The 13,907-nt window shown below is 35.6% G+C and overlaps 1 protein-coding gene across 12 annotated transcripts in view; it reads right to left on the minus strand.

Annotated features, from left to right (window-relative positions):
- Positions 1-13,907, minus strand: part of LOC116232900 (sodium channel protein type 2 subunit alpha-like) — a 364,152-nt gene that overhangs the window by 36,502 nt on the left and 313,743 nt on the right. The window lies entirely within an intron of this gene.

Below are 13,907 nucleotides of genomic sequence, written 5' to 3' on the forward strand. Positions count from 1 at the left end.
CAGACTATAGAAAGTCACAGCGTTCTCCCTTAACTAGATAGATTTTCAAAAAACCCTAAAATAATACACTTATTAAATTACAACAAACAATACATTTTCAATAGATTACTTTTTTCTAGCTTCCTATTTTCTACAGTGAGCACATTAATACTCAGGAGTGCAATTACTTCAGGACGAACTGATTTTCTAAACAGAAACAAAATGGAATCAAGTCCCCCTTGGTGACACTCATCTCTGCTGTAGTCTTTGTCAAAACCACAACAAAATTAAGAAATTGCAGTGGGTTGATCTTCACTGGCTACCAGGTGATCAGCCAGCTGCTCCCTTTTGATGAGGTGGGTAAGCTCATAACAGCAGACTCTCCACATAATGTTCCTGTGGGGGACATCCACCTGCTCCTGCGTGCCCCTCTGCTGATGAGGTGCAAAAGATTCACCATGCTCCAAGAGAAGGTCTTTCTTTGCTGTTTGACCTCCTCCAGTGAAACCTTCCAAAATCCCTAGCACGCATGCTACTGAAGACCTGCCCTGCAATCTTTTGATTGAAACCAGCTGCATCTCAGATGGAATTTTTTCTTCAGAAGCTGGATGATGTCTGTGGCTTCAAACACCCAAGGAACATCCTCCTATGCACCAGTGAAAAAGGCAAGATCTCTCTCACAGGAGGGATACCAGGACCCTTCTCCATAATCACCATTTTTACATAAGAACTAGAAGTAATGCTATTGTTATACGATACATTTAATTCCTTCTTTTTTTTTTTTTTTTAGTTTACACCTCTGTTATTTATTGAAATAGTTTCCTATATGGAACTTCCTACATTAATCAATACTACATGTGTTGTAACAGATCCTGAGGACCGCAATGATGTACCATTTACTTTTTCTACATTGAGAGGTGAAAACTACAGTTAATACTGTATATTCACCAGTCTACCATGCCTGACAAACGAAGGGGCATCCTTGGTAGGCTAAGAAATACTTACACAACTTTATGTTATGATGATTCTCTTCAAAAACAAAACAGGAAGAAAAAAATATTTAAGAAGAAAGAGAAGAAACTTGTAGAGTAAAACAGTTTATCTACTATAACATCCAGCAAGCTATCTGGATATATTCTTATAACAATCCTTAAAAAAATGTGTTTCTATTAAATGTTATGAATGCAGGCTCAGAAGGTCAAGTATGACCACAGAAGCAAGTTTTTATTGAACTTGTGCAGGAAAAATGTCACTAACATATATTTGTCTATGTATTTAGGCTAAATTTACTCTTTAGAAGCCTATAATATGTAAAACTAAAAGTTCAAGACTGCTTGTTTTATCAAATACCAGTAGAGCCTCATGGCAGTTTTTCTGATTTGTTACTGACATTGTCAGACTGAAAGCCATTCTTTCTTCTGGAAGGAAGGCTGCATGTGGCTCTGGGCAGCCTGCTCCAGTGGGTGGCGACCCTGCCCGTGGCAGGGAGGTTGAAACCAGAAGATCATTGTGATCCTTTTCAACCCTGGCCATTCTATAATTCTATGATTCTTGCATGCTGATATTACAGTGGTTCATTCAGCAGTGCTTAAGCACTAACCTCGTGGTTAACACAAACTCCAGCATTTCTCTCTAGAGACACCAAAGTCAAAGACTGAAGCACACCTCAGTTTTAACATAAAGAAGGGTATTTTCCAACATTTGACAGCAAACTTTTCTATTTGTGATTTGTCCTAGCAGTCTAATCACAACCCAGGCTTGGAAAAAACACCCTCACCCATGTTAAACACATCTGGAGTTACAGTTCAGTGGCCCTATTTTCTCATCCACTTCATCATGGATTGATTTCATGACTTAAACGTTCTCTTATTTTTTCTGCAACCTTGATGGCTACTGTATTACTCTGTAATACAGAGTAATAATTACACAAAGAGGTAATAAATGAAATCAGAAAAAGAAGAATCTGAGTTCTGGGGAAAAACAAACAAACAAAACAACAAAAAAAAAGGATAGAAGAAGAAAAAGAAAAACAGCTTTTCCCTACACAAACCTCCACTCTCCACAAAGGAAAAAAAAAAAAGCCACCAGTGGAATAAAAAATTGTTTTTTTTCCAGCTTACCATTAAGGAATATGCTTCTAATATAGCATGGCTCTATTGCACATGTAAACCTGACTGGAAGTACTCTCACCACACGGGACAGAAAAAGCATAATACAAATGAAGTATTAAAGACAACTGCTGCATATTACTGTCTGTCTAGAGTCACAGCACTACAGGAAATATCTCTGGTTGATGAACTATCCAATGACATCGCTATATGAATGCTAACAACATATTTCTAAAGGAATATGGTTGAATGAGAAAAAAATAACCATCTTTGGAAACACAGTTTCAATACATATAACAAAAAAGCATCATGGTTAAATTTATTTTATTTTAGAGACAGTAGCTACACTTATTACTCTTCTCCTGTAATATATTCCTCATCAAGTTAAATTTGAGACCTATGTTATTTTACATGCTGAAGTTTGAAATTTTGAGTCCAAACCCACTGGAGTAAAAGAGAAGCATGAATAGACTGTTCATAATTTCAGTAGGCATCTAAAAAACGTTTAACATCTATAAAGATAACATTCAAACTTGCATGCAAACCATACAGCATCTAAATGTCAGAATCAGGGAAATATATTTCCCATACAAAGGATAAGCATCTTTTTTTTGTTTTTTTTTTTCCAGAGTTCAAAACAACACATCTGCTCGTACTACTCTATATTCCATAAAACAACAATGAATTTTTACAGTACTATTTTCAATGTTCACTGAATCTTATTGCTTATTACTCTGATATACATCTCAGTGCTACTTAAATTAAAACAAACAAAAAACAGCATACTAAAGAAGGCTGGCTAAATTACTAAGTCTCAATAACCACGTAAATCTCGTAAGTAAGTCAAGGAAAAAAAAAAGAAAATTAATTAAAAATAAGAAGCTGCTACCATGATAGTCTGGTGATGATGTACACTGAAATTCAATTTGGCAAACAATCAAACTTGATGAGTCATCAGCAAATCTACATACATGTTCTTTGCTACGCTCTTTGTTCTGTGCATCTGTGCACATGAAAGATTGTGGTTTTTTCCAGGTTGACCAACTGTGTAAATCGTAACTTACATTATTAACCACTATATTGTTGTACACCATAATGCAGACTTGAGACTCATATTTGCTAAAGAAAGGAAACTGTTTTAAAATCTATTTTAAATCTTCAGTATTGTTCTCAGTTAGCAAAACAAGAAGCTGGATATAATACAAACCCAGACATTTATTAGAAAAATGGCTTAATCTAGAAAGCATCAGCTTTAATCAGCAATTAAAAATCTAGTATCCTTCCTTCTCAAAGAATTTCTTGTGCAGACACTAATAGTACATACACTATTCATCCATTTATGACCCTGAGCATCAAGAACTGAAACATTTCTGAATTATTAATAGTTCTCAGCCTGAATAAATTAAACCTTTTGCACATTTCATCCTTCATTCTCCTAGCAGATCACTGTGACACTGCAATAAGACTAACTTGGACAACTCATATTACACAAAACGATTTGCCATGCCCTTCATTTACAAGTCGTTTCTTTCCCTGCAGCTTGTTCATGAGATTAATCTCACAGACTCTGTAAACAAATACCTTCTGAAAACAGACTGAACTTCTGGGAAGTTCTAGCAATTCAACTTCTGACATGCAACTCACCCCTACATGTCCTGTATTTTTCCCAAAATTATTCCAAACTATCTATTTTCAATTCAAGAATTCCTGATTCACTGTATAAGTTTATGGTAACAGTTAGAAAATATCTGAAAAATATTAATATTGCAAGAGTGAAAAACGCTAAAATGGCCAAGAATATTAGTCTCTATGTTTTTAGAATCTGCAACTACTTAGGGAAGCTGATTGGCCTCTTTCCTCAACTTCTGAAGGCGTTCAAGCAGAGATCCAGGAAATGGAGTCCTCACAGACAAGAATTCCAGTCACTGATGTATCAAACAATAGATTTTCAACAGAGCCAACACACAGCAAATGCAAAACTGTGGAAGTGTTTATTGTTAGCAATATAAAGAAAACCAGTGAAAAACATGACTAGCTCTGTCAGAAACATGGCATGCACACATTTTTATTCTAACAACTATGATGTTCTTGTCACTCACATGCATGACCGCTGTAATTTTATTTCCGAAATACAGACTTTTTACAGCTTTTGCATCTGTGTTATTTTGTAAGACAGATCTGCTTTTGCAAATCCTGGCATTCTATCTTGCAAAGTTTAATCATTGTGTTTGTTCTTTTTATCCTCAGTTCTCTTCAGCTTGCTGTTGTGTTTATGAATTATCATTATACCAGTCCATAAACCAGTATAAGGGGACTTTATCAGTGCTTTACATTGGAAACCATATAAAGGGTGCTGAGTGACCTTTGCCCCAAAAGGCTTTTCTTTTATGAGAACAAAGACACCAAGATATTTACATTAGGAACTTTACCTTTATCATTTTGAATCAGTTTTCTGTTTAAATTCTCAATAAAGACAACCGTCAAAGTTTTAAATACAATTTCAATCTGTGGATGTAAATGAATATGCATCTAACTCCTTGATTTGATGCTTTAAAGATAAATAGATAAATTCAGTATCCATGGATTCTGTATAATTTCAGAGTAGCTCCTTGGAGATGGAGCTACGAAGCAATACCCTTCCATTTTATTTTCAAATAATCATGGTGCTTGCTCAATGGTTAGTTTCCTCTGTTCGTCAGCTGAAAAAGAATAGGAAGGAGAGGCAACCACTATGCAGCATCCATTTATGTTCTTCACACTGAGCACTTCTTATAAAATAATTGTTTTCAGTTACAAAATTGAACACACTACCCAGATTCTAAATAGCTATAAGGTCTCTTCAGAATACAACTGCCATATTCCCCTGATTATAAACCAAAATGTATTTAATCCAGAAATCATTTAAATCCTACAAGTCTGCACCAATAGATGTTACTTAGAGCAATGAAAAATAACTTTTATTCTTGCAAAGGTGTGTTTTAGGTGAAAAAGGCTGATTTAGCAGGATGTTTAAAAAGAAATGTGGGTTTTTTTAGGCATTCAAATTTAAAGGAAGAAATAAAAACATGTTTAAAACAGGAACACCTCCAATGGAAATGATGTTTTTCAGAACTACTTACTCTGGTCTAACTTACAGAACAAGCGCTCAAGAGGTACACGGTCTGCAAACAAGCAAAAGACAAATGGCTGTGACAGCGCTGCAAGTTGCTTTGCACACTTAGATTTCTCCTGCATCAGATTTGCTGAGAGTGATTCCAAGAAGTCAATAAACAATGCATTCAGAAAATTAGGAAGTACAGTACTTGTAGATTAAATTTTCAGAAGCAATCTGCATCCTATTTCACTTTCACCAAATGAATGCCAGCAGAAAAAGAAAAGCACATAGCCTGAAAACGAAATCTGAAGAATTACCATAATAGGCAAACTGCTTTCAAATGTTCTGCCTATAAGAAACCCAGACATTTACAAAATCCTTACAGTTCACAGTCATGACATCATCACCTGTTCTTGTGCTCACAGAACTCTGTATCATGCTGTTCTGTCTCCCATTGGTCTGGTACTCATGAGTTATGCAATCCATCAGTATATAAAAGTTGAAAAAAAATAGTCTTTCTTGCAAAGCAAGTGATGTCAATGAAACATCCTGCATGAAGAGTTAGAAGATTGTTTAGAATCATTTCATGAGAGAGACAAAACAGTAAGTAAAACATGAGCTTTACTATTTTTCTTTTCAGAAGAAAGATCAAAAAATCTGTGTGGTCCTTAATAGGACCAAAGAATGAGAGCTTATATGTGCATTCACATATGTGTACAAAAAATCCAGAAACTACTCTACTGAACACTGGAAAATGTTTCAAGTTCACACACTCATTTAGTATCTGTCTAATGCTACTTTACAACCAACTAAACACTCATAGTACAGTACAAGTTCTTAAAGCATGAATTCTTATTTGATTTAGCATACATGAGAATTGAAGCTTTTAACATAATAGCAAAACCTGATTATGCAGGTACTCCTTGCATAATGGACCACTTATTGGAAGGTGCTCAGACGCTCTGCTTTCTAGCACAGCAGAATAAGCATTATGGTATAACACATAATGTTACATGACTAATGTTAAATTAGTTTTATCAAAAGCCTCTCACAACTTCCAGAAATACTTGAAAGACATTAAAAAAAAACACACAAAACAACAAAAAACAATAAACCACCACCTCAGCTATGTTTAAAATCATTACAGTCTCCTAAGTACTCTTTGTTACTATGAGCAAACGTATATATAAGTGATACTTAGAAGTTACATAGTCAAAGAATAAGAACCATGACTTTACTGAATTAATGGGAAAACGACAACATTTACAAGAAGTGAATTTGCTCTGCATTACAGCTGCACATAAAACAAGGATAGGATTTTTTAACATCATGTTAGGAGCCTGGAGTAGGATGTATTCAATAAAGATGTTTTTTGCATGTATAAAATACAAACATTTCTGCAAAATAAGGTGGACACTGAGGCAAGATTCATACCATTTAGCTTACTGTTTATATTCACCTGCTAGAAGTCTGGCATAACTGCAGCCATGCCACATTTAGTACATTCACGCTGAGTACAAAATCTAAGACACACTTTAAATCTGTACAAACTGTAGTGTTGTCAGAAAAGTTCTGTCACTTTTGTTTTGTGAAAAGAAAACCTAAGAAAAAAGAGAGCTTCTCTACTAGTTTTATGTCTAGGATTGCTTTATAGGACAAAGTTAAAATGAAATCTCCCAAAACTCAGGGCTGTGAATGAAGGCTTTAAGTCAGAGGCTCTCCCCAAAACTGTCTGGAAAGAAGCTGAACATCAGAAACATTTTGGCATTGGTCAGCCTTTCAGTAAATTGCTAGTAAAACCAGGAAAGTTCTGAGATCTCCACTTTATTAAGAGCTTCGATTCTAGTGAGTTCTATCAATAAACAATTACAACTGTACTATTTTAAAAAGCTTTGAGAAAGGAATGTGCAATTCTTCTAGCATATAGAAATTTCTATACATTTATATGGTTATGAAGTTTCTGGTCTTGCAGCAAAAAGCAATGATACATGAAACATCAAATCTTATGATCATGTATGACTTTCCACTACAGGACATGATGTTCCCTAAAATAGGCCTTTCTCAAAATTACTCACATTTTGTTTTCCTTCAGCAATACAAGACCAGGCTTTTTTTGACTTCAGCACTTGGAAATTCATATCGATATGCAAACAAGCAAGCAGTTAATTGTCTTTCTAAACAAACATATGCTGTGCCGAGAATTTAAATGACTTGAACTTCTAACAGAGCCTGCCCTGAGAAAGAAGAACTCAGCAAAAGGCAGATTTAGAAGAAGTCAGGCCACAAAGCAAACATGCTGCAAAGAATGAAAGCAAGTGAACTGATCTCAACTATCTGCAATGACTCCTGAGACAAAAGGGCATTTTGAGTTAACATTTATTATATATTGGATTAACTACTGTATGGCAAGACTATTACGATAAACAAAGCCTATTTTGTTGATCAACTATTGTTGTTTTGTTATAAAAAGAATGCTAATGGCTTTGTCTTTTTATAACCAAACCTTTTCCCATTAATCATTGCAAGGTTATTGGGGTCCATAGAGTTAATTAAACAAGATGGCTTTCCTTGCATTTGTTTATAAGACACATGCTCCTAACATTGCTAAAATCTACTATCCTGGTACAAACATCTACAGAACTCTGCCTGTGACCCTGGAAGACAATCTAAACTTGCTGCTGGCTGTTCTTATCAATCATTTGATAAAAACACATTACACAAAAAGAGGCAAACACTGAACGAAGTAAAATGCCACACAAATTATTTATTTCATTAAAGGAGCTATTTGGGAAAATTGTAGAAGGCTGAGCCTTCTATTCATTGCCTGGAGGAACCCCCACATCCAACAGACTGTTTTTGCTGTAAGTTAAAGCATTTAGAGCTGGGAGGTAAAACAGAAGGTAAAGTTTCCTTCAACTTTTTATAGGTAGGAGCTGGAATTTCCAGAGTGAACCATTTCTGATCCATTAAAACATATCCTGTCAAAGTTCATATACTTTCTAAAAAAGACGGCCTCAACAACAGATGAGAACTACACTTTGTTCAGATGGTAATAAATAGATTACATGCACATATTTCAGAGCACATAAGCACTATGCACAGCAGAGAAAGTGCATGCATCCACATGTGTGGGATTTTTCATCAGCTTAGGTCTTGCAAACAAAGCAACAGAAATCCAAACGCCAAGCTAACAGAATACTCCACAGAAACCACTCAAGCCTTGCACACAATGCTCAGACAGCACAGAGATACCACTGAGTGATTCATTTCAGAGCATAAAAGCATAGCACCTCCTGTATATTAGAATTTAGACCATTATGTGGCTCAAACTATCTCTATCACCATCCCAATAACTTTCCTGATTTAAACCAAATTAAAAACAAAATGATCTTGAATGTCTTACTTCTACAAGATTAAAATCAATGTGTTGAAATCCCACAGAATGACTGCATCAACATCACCCTTGAGGGTTTCAACAATGCAGAAAGTATTTCTCTGAGTTATTACCAACTGCATGAAAATGTTTGTTTGAAGTAGAAGACAATTTCAGCTGCAGCTACACAAAAAGATATGCCCGCTTCTGAAAAATCCTTGGTATTGTATTCATCATCAGTTATGCAAAATATCTTTAGAGAAGTCAGAAAAAAAATAGGCTGAGAGGCCCCTTTGGAAGTGAGAGTCCAGCTCAGAATGCAGTTAACCTCCTTACATGGCTTACACTCAGAAACCTGTAAGCTCATGGGGTCTGCTTCAGGTTGCTCCTCCTTACCCTCCACAGCATCTTTTCAGGATGTCCCGAGGTGCCTCACTAGATCATCAATCCATCACAACCTGACCTTTCTAACTCCTTACTTGCATTCAGCACTATGTGCCTCACCAGCTTCCTGAGTTGTGTTTAACCAGATGGCATTCTGGAACACGTTCTGTACCTTTGGCTGCTCTGTTCTCAAATTCCTTCCCACATTTCAGTTCAAGTGTTGGTCCATCACTAACATGAGACATCCATGCAAAACAGCAGCAATAAATGATATTAAACCGCTATAGCTCTTATGTAACTGCAGCTGAAAGCTCCCCTCCTAAGCAGCAAGAATGAAGAATTAGGAACTAAAAGCGAATGTATTCTTTAAGCCACACCAAGTCAAGCTTTAAAAAACAGAAGACTTCTTTTTTTTTAATTAGGAAAATCCTCTTGAAAAATTCAAAAGGCAGAGAAAATGTAACAAAATCTAACAAGATACAAATTGATAACATGTTGCTAACCCCATGTCTATTGTTTACTCCATTTCAAACAGACATGAACAATTTCATCCTATTCTTTAAATTTACACAGACATATAGATACTGGTTTTTAATCCACCAGTAATCTCAAAATGTATTTGTTTCCTTTAAACCACAGGAGCAAAGCAAATTTTTCTACCTATACTACGAGACACAATTTTCCATTTAGTCAAAACTACTGAGACTGGGAAAGGAATCATGAAGTTTATTTGCTGTTACTTGTTACACCGCAATACCAGTGATGGAATTTTTACTAGGTGTTTTAAAGACTATTTTAAAATCAATTTTGTTGCACTTTGATTTTCTATGTACTAAAATGAGATGTTCTGCAAAAGGGTCAGAGATAGCAGAAATGAACTGATGTATATAAAAGATAACAGAAAATGCTTTGTGGAACTTGTTTGAGCTCTGCACACCTTGCCACATTAGAAGTTTTACAGTTGGCAAACACAAACCACTTCAGGTTTTCTCCCTTAAATAGAAGGAAAGAATAAGCTTTTTTTCCCCTTTTTTTTTCTTTCTTTTTTTCTTTCTTTCTTTTTTTTTTTTTTTAATGAGACAAAGGGGTGTGTGAGAGGAAGCATTATTTCTTTGCCTCCCTCTCACCAAATCCCCCCTCTCCTCCCCTCTCCCAGTGTAAGTGGTATATCTGGCTATAGGCTGCAAAAGAAATACAGCAAGCAGTGCAACCAGACATTTCAGTTCTTCATTCCGGCCAGACAGGCTCCCTGTCCCTCCCTTAATGGGCTCATTAGTGTAATCTGAGTCTACTTTTTGTGCCTAATTTTCTAGAGCCTCAGCTGCTGTTCTGAAAATCAATACAGGCTGGAGGTGACTGGTAAAACCTGGCTTGGATTGAAATGATACAGAGGCAAAATTCACAAACCCATTCTAACCAATGCTTATATATCTTTATGCAAACACCCTGAAAAAGGATAATTGCATCAACAGATATCATAGCAGAGATTTATGGAAAGACGTTTTGAAGTTCTCCTTTAAAAAGAATTTAGCACCTCCAGTATATTACTGAAGTTTTGTTTGAATCGGGAAAAAAATATTTACTCATGACATCCATTAAAAACCTTCAGAAGCAGATTAAGCATGTAAAATTGAGATGAGGGTTCAATGCCAATTATGCAATTATACAACCTGAAATGCAGCACTGCGATGCTGCAGGAGATCTTTAGGCTGTCAAACACATTGGCAAAGTTCACGGTATACATCCTAGTGAATGGGACAGCATGAGAAGGAATGAAAAACACATGCTAGACCACTTAATACCACGATGGGAAACCACAGAATGGAGACCAAGATTCTGGAGCTTGAATTTTCTGAAGGATTTGTCCTTTCTCAACCCTCTTTCCCACTTGACTTTCTATTTAACCTGACTTTTTAGTGTTGGACAGATTGATATTGAAGTTTATCCGAAAGTGCACCCATCTGGCAGGCATATAACAGTAAACCTTCCTCCACTACAGAAACCATACAAACCCTATACAACTGAAGGCTTTGAAGCTGGAAACATGTCTCATGTTTTAATTTACTTTTCTTATTTACTTCCTTTAGAAAAGCTATTCCTCTCTTCCAGTCCCTATATAAGCAACAATTACAGCCAACACAAAACAAGCTTAAGTTATTTTAAAACCAAACCCCAAAGTTATGGCACCCCACAGCCTGCAGGGGAAAAGATGAATAAACGAATAGATATGGCACTATTCTCCAAAATGAAACAACAGAATCTGCAGGATAAAAAAGGAAATGCAAATCTGAGGAAGTAATTTAGTAATTTAATTTTACAATTATTTGCCTGTCACTAAAAATATTTTGTTCTGCACATTTAAATCAAGGGTTTCAAAGCCAAGGATGCAATGACTGATATCAACTGCCAACTGATGTATGAATTAGAGGCAGTAATAAAAGACATATACTGCACTGAGAGGTTGATAAATACTGAAATACTTATAGTTATTAATGAAGCATTAACTTCTATCAGCAAACTAGGGAACTCTGTTTTGCAACCAACTTATATGGTTCAAAGTCTAAGTTAGGTTCAAAGTTAAAGAATGTTCCTTCTGCTGGCAACAACAAACAAAAATTTCACCAATCAAACATATAAGATTCTTGATGGGTAATGATAAAAGGATTATTTCTATGAGCTATTTCATCAAAAGCTGCAGGCAGTGATAAATGCAGTGTTGCTGTGCAATTCACTCTCCTGGCCACTGACAAGATTAAAAAAATTATTTTTTTTTTTCACTTGATATTCTTACGAAAATATCTGTATTTTCCCAAACATGCTCCACCTTGTAATTAAATGAGTGCAAACTAAGGAGAAAAAGTTGATTATTTTACTGACCTGAAACTTCATAATTTCTGAAAAGAAAAAAAAATATTTGCAATCATTGCATTGGATGCATATCAAAAAATTTACCTAGTTTGCACTGCATTATCAGTGTGTGCCATTTGCTGGAAGAGAAAAGCCATAGAAAAAGTGTCTGTCAATCATATTTAGTCAGAAATCATAAAACCTTTTTGCTTGGAATCACCAATTTTCCCTGACTTGAAACCAGAGATTCACAGCCCTTCTAAATGTGCATACTTGGGCACTTAGCATCATTCTCAGAATTTGTTCATAAAAGATTCTAAATAAACTCATGAAAGCCATAATTTGGCAATGTGAACCACCAAAACAAAAGTAAGACTAGCCAGGTCAAAGCATTCATCACAGCCTTCAGTGGAAAATTGAAGTAAAAATCTGATGAGGTCGGCAGTAACTCACAACAGATGACCCTGTGCAACAACCCGGAGCGAGGTAACAGTTTTAAATGAACAGTTTCTATGCATTTGCTGAAAATTGGCAGAAAGCAGACATTATGTTGCACAACCACAATATAATTAGAGCTGAACTGTAAGACATTCATTAAATACATTTATTAAAAAACAAGCAAACAATACAGAGAACAGGGTTTCATTTTTTGTTTGGTTTTTGATATTTGTTTTTAGTGTAACTCACTGCCTTTTTTTCAGACTAAAAGAAAGCAGTCATTTCAGACCAGACCACCAGATCCGCTGAACTTTATAAGCACTGCAGAATGACACCCATTTGCAAAATCTTCCATGTTCCTTCCTCCTCAGTCATACAGAAGGAATAAATAATTTAATGAAGTACTCATCAGGAGAAGGGAATAGGCTATTAGTCTGTGCCTGCATTCTTTTCCCCTTGCTTTCTTGAATCTTTTAGGTGTGTACACGTTAGAGCTTAGCAAAATAACATGATGATGAACTTAAGAAAAAATGCTTCCAAGTATCTTCAAATTCATTCTCGGCATTCTAAAATTGTAAGTACAAAATCAGTATGAACAGAATGTTATAATTTTTGGGAGAACCAGAAAAATCACACTACAGAAGAAACTAGAAGGAAAGGCATAAAAAACCACCCCAAACAATGCTAAGTATCACTCTTAGAAAATCAATTACATTTTTTAATCCTTATAATTAAATGTTCATCTGCCTCCAGAAGGCACTTAAAAGCACACAATCCTCACTTGCCAGTAAACACATCTACATCTCTTAAATTACTTACGAAGGACAAGATAGTCATTGGACCCATCCCTCCAAAAGGGGGAGAGTTGCGTCTCACAATTATTAGCCAGTAATTCATGTCTTAAGGCCACTGGCCCATTTGGCCCTACATTCAATTAAAGAAATCCAGAAAAAGTATGTAAAGTGTTATGCTGCAGAAAGCGCATCAAAAAGATCTAGCACACATCAGGGTAGAAAAGCAGTAAAAAGGATGAAAAGCACAAAGTCAGGGTAATTTTGGCACTCTGTTCTGATTATAGACAGAGCTTCTTGAAAAAGTTAAATTGAACTTCCCACAGCAGAAAACAAGAGCCACTCATTTTTGTAACTCCTCACCCAACTCTTATACCTAAATAGAAAAGCACCATGATGGATTAGTAACAAAATAACACATATACTTTGCCAGTGATTGCATACTGTCACAAACACAGCATCTTAGTGCAGCAAAATCTCTAGAAGTCACTCCTTTATTCTATTTCATCATCAATGAAGTCCGTTACCACTGCATGGAAGGACAGAATTCTGCTTGAATTCAGTGAAAGGACAACAACACAAGATGAAAATAAAATGCGCCTCTAGGGATCGGGAGACGGAAGGAGAGTGCAGGAAAGAATTACAAAATAAGTGATGATGGTTATTTTGTGTGCCAGACAAATGGACTTTCATTCAATTCAATACATCTAATTATCAAAACAATCTTTTTTAAGCCGCAGAAACTGCTACAAAATATCTTTAAATATCATCTCTGAAACATCATTAACTATCAACTATGAGTATCTACACCATCAAAGCTTTAGATGACATCTACACAATAGCTATTTTACAAAACAAAAAAAATAATGACTTGTATATTCATACGTCATTTG

The sequence above is a fragment of the Phasianus colchicus genome, chromosome 7, assembly GCF_987193195.1.
Source record: "Phasianus colchicus chromosome 7, bPhaCol1.hap1.1, whole genome shotgun sequence".
NCBI lineage: Eukaryota > Metazoa > Chordata > Aves > Galliformes > Phasianidae > Phasianus > Phasianus colchicus.